The sequence below is a fragment of the Sarcophilus harrisii genome, chromosome 3 (genome assembly GCF_902635505.1).
Source record: "Sarcophilus harrisii chromosome 3, mSarHar1.11, whole genome shotgun sequence".
In the NCBI taxonomy this organism is placed as follows: Eukaryota; Metazoa; Chordata; class Mammalia; order Dasyuromorphia; family Dasyuridae; genus Sarcophilus; species Sarcophilus harrisii.
In genome coordinates this window covers 567070954-567079776 of record NC_045428.1, presented here as the reverse complement: position 1 = coordinate 567079776, position 8823 = coordinate 567070954, and positions in this window count along the sequence as shown.

Sequence of the window (8823 nt, the reverse complement as noted above, 5' to 3'; positions counted from 1 at the left end):
AATAGGGTGAAGTGATTTGTTCAGCTAGTTCAGCTAGATTCACACAGCTAGTATCTGAGGTCATTTTTGAACTCAGGTCTCCTGACTCCTGGGCTAGTCTTTATCTACTTCGGTCCCTATCTGTAGAAAACTACTGGTTTTTGTCACATTCCAAGGGACAACAAATTTCTTAGAAGTTTGAGCCCTGAGGGACTCTGGATCTTTAATCTGCGTGTGAACCCCTCCCTCCCTCACCTCCTCTGTGTTGCCTATTGCAAGCAATGGAGGCCCAGCCTGGTGACTCTTTCCTGCTGGTATCTGTTCTCCTCCCCTTGTGAGAAGAAATAAATTGTTAACCTCATGCTAACCTCTGCTGCCGAGTTCAGGGGCTTCTTCCTTATATAATGCTTCTCTCTCTCTCTCTCTCTGTCTGTCTCTTCCCAATCAGTATCTTCTCTCTTCTAAAATTTATTTTAGAATTTTGTTTGTTTTTATTTACTTAACTGTATACATGTGATTTCTCCTTAGTAATCAGTGAGTTCCTTAAGAGAAGGGTCAATTTAAATTTTGACTTTGCATTCCCAGAATCATATGTGTCATAGTGCCTTTACTATCAGTGGTGCATAATAAATACTTATAGAGACAGCATAGTGTAATAAGAGAGTAATAGAGTGTAGAACTAGGCTCAAAAACCAGAACTGGTTTCAAATTTTGACTCTAATTTGGTAACTTGAGGGATTTGAGGCAATTTTCACTCAATCTCCCTGGGCTTCATTTGTTTTTGTTATTCTCATCTACAAAATGATGGCTTTTAAGGTCATTTTCCTTTCAAATTGATCATCCTATAATTTTCCTCCTCTAGAATTTCCAGCAAGTCTTTTAGTTTTAAAAGGAGAGAAGAAGTCCAATAAGTGAATAACTGTCTTATCTTTTAAGTAATAGTAGTTAACATTTATATACCACCTACTATATGCCAGGCATTGTGCTAAACACTTTACAATTATTATCTCATTTGATCCTCACAACCAACTTGGGAGGTAGATATTATTGATGAGGTTCTGAGTAAATAGGTGGAGTTGGCAGAGACAGCCTGAAGTATGATAAAATTCTACCTTGAGATAAGCAGAGAAGGGCACTGATAGGGATCAACTCCATGTTACAGTCCCATCCCCTGTGGAGGTCTTGGGTAACCCCCACCTAACTGCATCCAGTCAGGAAGCCAAGCTATGTCAAACCCTTGAGGTTAAATTTCCTCTATAAATTTGTCATCTTTGATGATTCCCTTTTGGCTTAAGCTCACGATAGAGATGCTTCATGGTGTCTTTCTCCACTAACTTTTCCAGGGTGTTAAATCCCTCTATGGTTTCAGCCTGCCAATCAATTGACTACTCCCACCTCATGGCATATTCCTTTTTTTGTTTGTTTGTTTTATTTTCATTAATTTTTTTATTATAGCTTTTTATTGACAAAACATGCATGGGTAATTTTTCAACACTGACCCTTGTAAAACTTCTGTTCTAACTTTTCCCCTCCTTCCCTCCACCCCCTCCCCTAGATAGGTAGTCCCATATATGTTAAAGAATATGTTAAATACAATATATGTATACATATTTATACAGTTATTTTGCTACACAAGAAAAATCGGATTTAGAAAGAATCTGGGAAGAAAAACAAAAATGCAAACAATAATAGAAAGAGTATAAATGCTATGTTGTAGTCCACACTCATTTCCCAGTGTTCTTTAGCTGGGTATAGCTGGTTCTATTCATTACTGATCAATTGGAACTGAACTGGATCCTCTCATTGCTAAAGATAGCCATGTCAATCAGAAATGATCATCATGTAGTCTTGTTGTTGAAGTGTATAATGATCTCCTGGTTCTGCTCATTTCACTCAGCATCAGTTCATGTATGTCTCTTTAAGCCTCTCTGTATTCATCCTGTTGATCATTTCTTACAGAACAATAATATTCCATAACATTCATATACCACACTTTTCTCAGCTATTCTTCAATTGAGTGTCCATTCAATTTCCAGTTTCTAGCATGGCATATTCCTTTAATGGATTCTTCCAAACTTCTTTCCTTGGTAACTGTGGGGTTCTTTTTCTTTTTTATAATATAATTGTTCTCTGTGGGAGCAGGTTTCTTGGGGAGGTTTTCTGGAGGCAGCCTTGGAATCACTCCAAGTTCAGTTCAGAGTAATAATCGCTCCAAATACAGCCAGCTAATAAAATCCAAACGTTTATTTCTTATCTCTTTCCTTGGGCCCGGTTAGTTTTTCTTAGAGCTATCTCTCTGCTTGGTTCCAAGAGCTCTTGAAGCTTGTCCTTTGCCTCTGCTTTCTTCAGCCTCCAGCCAGCACAAAGGTGGAAGATAGAATGAATCTGATTTCGCCTCTGAGAGTGGGCTTGTGGGCTTCTGTATCTCCTAGAGTGCTCTTTGGCCCTGAGAGCTTCTTGCTTACAGCTTGAATGCTGTTCACTGAGTACACATCAATCATTATATCACTGGGAAACCATTATTTGTTGTATGATTAAATCAATGCTAAACTAGATTTAACCATTGTCTCCTCAATTCCACTTAGTACCTTGTTTCAAGTCCTGGCCCATAACATCTCCTCGTAGGATCAGATCAATCATATTGAATCATGCTAAATTAGATAATTATTGTCTCTATCAATTCTAATAAGTTAATACTTTGTAAGGATTCCAACAGGTAACCTTTTTGCTCTCCCAAATCTATTTCAAATTTACCATTCCTCATATATATTGTATCTCTTCATTTTGTCTGTAACTCCTTCTCATAAATAAACCTACTTTTGCCAGAGAATAGCCATTGTGAATTCTTCATATGACTGAACTCCAACATTTGGTGCCAATTGCTCTCCTCAATCCTATCATCTAGTGCTAAACCTTAAATAGATCATTTTTACACTCATTTTATGATGAAGAAACTGAGGCAAACAGGATTAAATAATTTGGTTTTGTGGGTTTTTTCAGATATAAAATGTTCAATTATGTGTATTTCTTTTTTTTTCTTAATAGCATTTTATTTTCCCAAATACACATATAATTTTCCACATTGATTTTTGTGAGATTTTGTGTTCGAAATTTTTCTTCCTCTCCCCCTTACCTCCTCCCTACCCAAGGTAGTAAGTAATGTAACATGAACAATCCTCTTAAACACATTTCTATGTTTAAAATGCTGTGCAACAAAAATCAGACCAAAAGGAAAAAAAAGGAAAGAAAAAGCAAGCAAATAAAGGTAAAAATACTGTTTCAATCCATATTCCTTCCCAAGTCTATTAGAATTATCTTGGAAGACTAGTTCTAAGAAGAGTTAATTATCACATAATCTTGCTATTACTGTGTACATTATTCTCTTGGTTCTGCTCACTTCATTTAGCATCAGTTCCTGTAAGTTTTTCCTGACTTTTATGAAATCAATCATTCTGCTCATCATTTCTTATAGAACAACACTATTCCATTACATTAATATACCATAACTTATTCAACCATTCTCTAAATAATTCCTTGTCACTCCAAAAAGGGCTGCTACAAATATTTTTGCACACATGGGTTCTTTTCCAAAGGGTAAAGTGATTTGCCCAGGGTCACAAACTAGTAAGTATCTGACACTGGATTTGAACTCAAATCAGGAAGACCAAGCCAGGCTAAACACTCTGAACTATGGCACCAAGTAGCTGCTTCTGTGTCTGGGAGTTAAGAGGACACCTGGGCAGCTTGAAGGGCCAAGGTACCAGATGAAATGCCTTTCTCTTTCTAAGAAGTGTTTCTTTAGGGAAGTAGCTCCCCAAATGTGATTTGGCTATTTTTGTTCTGTGAGGGAAATTATGGTCTGGTTTGCTTGAATTATTAAGCTTGAGAGTAAATGGGGAATGCTTTTATTTAGAGGTCTCTCTACAAGCTAGAGATAGCTCATGCAGTGTAAATTGCTTCTAAGTCAAGTGAGCTGGCCTTTAGTCCTGTCTTTGTTACTGACTAACCAATATATCGGTTTCTCTGAACCTCAGTTTTCTCTCTGTAAAATGAATTGTTAAGGACCATGCCTAAGTGTGAAGGGGTGGGTCAGTTCTCCAAAAGCCCCCACAGCTGTGAATCATAACACACTTGAAGGAATTGCAAAGCAGCCTTTACTGATGCAGACTTGTTTGTGAATTGGGAATGAAACAAATTGGAGGCAAGAGGGAAGAGGAGAGAGGTCAGAGGGAACAGCCTCTCAGTCTCCTTGTATGGTTATCATCCTCTGACATGAAGGGCTCTATTCTGCTGGTCAGAAGTAGATCTCCAGCAGCCACTAGCAGGTATCTCCCATAACAAATGGCGCCCAAAAAGGGACACAAGAAATACAAGAAACAAAGAAGCAGCAGCACACGAGAGCTGTTGGTGAGTAGGATCCTCCCAGGAGAGTTCCTTCAGTCACCCATGGGAAAGGAAAGGGAGAAGAGTCCCAGTAAGACTTTTTCAGTTGGGGTAATTAAATGGGCCAACACATCAAAGGGCTAAGAAGACTGATGAGAGACTTATGAAAAATGCCAGTTCTGACAACAGTCCTCTTCTTCATTTGTTAGAAAGTTTGCCTCCATGACATCTCACAAGATTCAATACCTGCTATAGTGTCTCACTCTGCAACCATTCAGAGGATTAGGATGGAAAAGACTTTGATAGTGCTGTTTGCATTCCTCAACATGTGGACTCAGATAAAGCCGCTTCACAACATTGGAAAAACTCACTGCTCACTCTGTGTGTGTGATTGTGTGATGGTGTGTGATCATGTGTGTGATTGTGTTCCCATAAAACAAAAAACAGGGAATTGTTGAGGACCATGCGGTCAGTTCTCTTAAAGCCCCCACAGCTGTGAATCATAACACACTTGAAGGAATTGCAAATCAGCCTTTACTGACTCAGATGCTGCTTGTGAACTGGGAATGGAATAAATTGGAGGCAAGAGGGAAATGAAGAGAAGTCAGAGAATGTAACTGCTTTTCAGTCTCTTTATATAGTTATCCTCTTACATGAAGAGATCTAGTCTTCTGGACAGAAGTAGGTCCCCAGCAGTCACTAGTAAGTGGCTCCCATAACAATGAATTCTAAGGGCCTTTCCAGCCCTGACCTCCAGTGTTGGAAGGACCTTCCAACTCTGACATCCTTTATTTTAAGAGCCTGTCCAACTCTGACATTCTCTGTTCTAAGGGCTCTCCCAGCTCTGACCTCCTGTGTTCTAACCCCCCCACCCCCCAAGCTCTGACATCATTCTAAGATGTCTCACAAATGAAACACTTGACAGGTCTATGAGGACAGGAAGTCAGCCTGATCTAGGGGAAGCCTTTCTCTAACAGCTAGACATTGTTCTTGGAACCCTGCCAGGAAGGCCCCAGCTGGCTTTCCCCACCAGTCCTGTCAGGCTTGAGCCATGCACTAGTCACAGACTGGGTTCCCTCTGGCTTTCTGTCTGATTCTAGGATCCAGGCACAGAGGAGTTCACCCCGCTCCATTTCTGACCATCTGGGGTGGCTTTTATAGCGATGGCATCAACACAGAGTACAATGTGATTTCAGGAAAAGCTCTTGTGAAGCTTCCCTCCCCACTACAGGACTCTTCCTCCTGAGTCTCACCAATAACCTTTTAATCCTAGAGAATCCTCCCCGCTGGAAAATCCCCTTTCACCTGCCAGTAACAGCTTCTTAGGAGAGGAACTTTCAGGAAATGCCCAAGACATGTTTCCCTGCCCTTCTGTGTGGCTCCTCTCTTCTCCTTTCTTCCCCTCCCCTATTCATCCTCTTCAACCTTGAACCATGAACTACATCAAACCAGTTCCATCATTCTTGAAGGAGGTGTAAAGGGGTTGTATGCTGTCTTCCCTATCAGAAATCAAGCATTAAAAATAAAAATAGATTTTTTTATTTTCAAAATACATACAAAGATAACATTCAATACTCACCCTTGCAAAATCTTGTGTTCCAAATTCTTCTCCCTCCTTTTCCCCACCCCATCCCCTAAATAGCAAGTAATTCAATACAGGTTAAACATTTACAATTCTTCTATACACGGAAATCAATCATCTTATGGGAAGGGACTATTTTTGTTTTCCATTCCCAGTGTGTGATAAGGAAGGAAGGAAGGAGCCTTGCCACAGCCACTATGCTAAGCCCTTTATAAATGTCTCATTTGATCCAGAGGTGGATGTGAGGATCCTATTTTACATGTGAGCAAACTGGGGCTGACAGAAATAAGTGACCTGGCCAGGATCACACAGCTAGTAATTGTCTGGGGCTGGATTTGAATTTGCGGATTTTCCACTGTTCTACCTCAATGTGGTTGAGCTTTAATAAGTTGTTTTTCAGTCAAATCTGACTGACCTCATTTGAAGTTCTCTTGGCAGAGATATAGGAGAGATTGCAGCTCATTTGATAGATGAGGAAATAGGCACCCAGGGTTAAGTGACTTGCTTAGGGTTGACAGGAGTGAACCCCGAAAATAGATTCAAGGTCTCAGACTCTGAAAAGTCTGGGAAAAAGCCTACTTCCCCAGACAAGCCTTTTCCAAGTTAAGCAACATCATTCAATTGGAGATCTTGGTCAAATCACCCTCCATTGATTTTTGGGGGTGGCCCGGATCCTTTCCAGGAAATTCCAGCCTCTGGGAAAAAAGCCTTCAAAATGATTTCATTCAGTTGGAGATTTGGGCCTGGATATTCCTATTGAGTGGCTTGAAACTCCAAGATAAGTACTGTCTTTTCAACTAGAAATCTAGGCCTGCGGGAGGTGACAACATGGAAGGAATCTCATTCAGTCCCAGATATCTAATAAAAAGACAACTCTGAACCCCAAATCTCTGCAGAAGTCTGAAACAGGATTATGCTTTGCCCAGGAACTTTTCTTGGCAAAGCTGCCTGCCAGGACTCTCGCCCAATGTGAAGACATGCTCTTCCCCGTGATAACCTTTATTTCCCTAACAGGACCTTTTGCCACTCAGAAATCTGTCTTTTCATGCCAATAAAAATCCCTTTTGCCGTTCTGACTTTTTGGGTTCGCTCATTCTTTCACATTGGACTGTGCGCCGACCAGAGGGGATTCTCACTTCTCAGTTTTCTACCACTAGAACAGAATTGGGGTCACACAGCTAGGAAGGAGGCTAGATCCGAACCCGGCACTAGAATTTAAGTGCTTTTTTTTGTTCATTCAAGTGAATATTCCACAATTGCCTTCTTAGAGTGATTTATCAAACTTCTCTAGATTATCTCCATGGCTCTGCCCTCATTAGCAATCTCCTGCTACCAAAGTATCTAACTAGCCACAAACTCTAGAATTAGAGAATTTTAGGGTGAAAGGGTGCCTGACAAGTGGTCAGCTACTGGGCTTCTGTTGGGACAGTTCCAGTGAGGAAGAGTTCCCTACTTTTCAGGGAGGCTGGACAAAATCAATTACCTCCCCCACTTCCCCCAACATGATTAAAAATAAAATTTGTAGAAATCTTGAACTAGGAGAATGTCTCTGTGTTAGAATGCCCTTTGGGTTAACATTCGAGAATACCTTCCTAGACCCTGCCCCTCATGTTTTCTGTGTAATCAAAGGGACCTCACTTCTCCAGATCCTGTCTTAAAACCTTTCTGAAAGGAGGAGGTGGCCCTGCCCCTGAGCAGGTCACAGGCCTGGGGAAGGCAGGGGCTCCCCCAAAGAAAGGTACTTTGACCTAACCAGGGGAGGGTTTTTAAGACTAGAGAGATAATGATATCTTAGTATTTCTAGATGAACTGAAAAGGAGGCTCATAACTCACATTTATTTAAGCACAGTAAGGTCTACAAACTATTGGAGATAGTCCGCACTATATACATTTGAGCTACTATGTGCCAGGCACTGGGCTAAGTGCTTTAATCTCCTTTCATCCAAACAACCACCTTGGGAGGTAGGTGCTACTATAATTATCCCCTTTTACAGATGAGAAAACTGAGGTAAACATGGCTAGCAAGTGTCTTGAGCTGGAAAGAACCAGATTTGGGGTTGATGGAACAGGGCCCGATCCTGGTCGCTTTCCTGGTTATGTGCCAGGTCTCTGTGACCTTGTCTATGAGTTATGTGTACAAGAAAACTTCCAAGCTCCTTTTGGGTCCTACATCCTACACCGTGACCTATTTGATTCCCCCTCATCTCTCCAGTAATCCAGTGTAATCCAGTGAACTGGGCCCTCACTCTGACACTTCCCACCCAAACCAAGTTTGACTCGGGTCCAGCCCAAGCTCCCCACGGGGGCCACCCCACGTGCTGGAGACCTTCCTAGATTGTTCTGGATGTCCCTGGTACCCATGGCCGTCTACCCGTCCTTCCTCACCGGCTCATCTTCCCTTCCTATCACACAATTCCCGAACCACGTCTTTTACATCCCTTTCTTCTTCATGTTCCTCACTGGCCGCACACTGCCATGTGCTCGGACTCACCATGAGCTTTTTTGTCTTGTGGGACATTCATGTCCAGTTCTTTGGAGACAATGATGTCAATTCTGCGTCCTGTTACATACTATCCAGAATGTAGAACATTGTAGAACTTGTAGAAGACTGGCATTAATAAGACAGGCCTCTGCTTTCATGAGAACAATAAATATACCCATTTTATAGGTGAGAATCTTGAAGCAGAGAGATTGTAGCTACTGAGTCAGGACTCAAAACTAAGCCCTGAGCTCCTAATCTTTTCCCCAGAATCCCTTCCTTGTCCCGGGATAAGTGACTCAGATCAGTGAGAAGGGCCGAGACTCCAGGATGGGCCCGACCCAGGGTGGGTGAACCAAGAGCAGCTTGAATACGAAGGTCATCACTGGGGCCGAGTGTA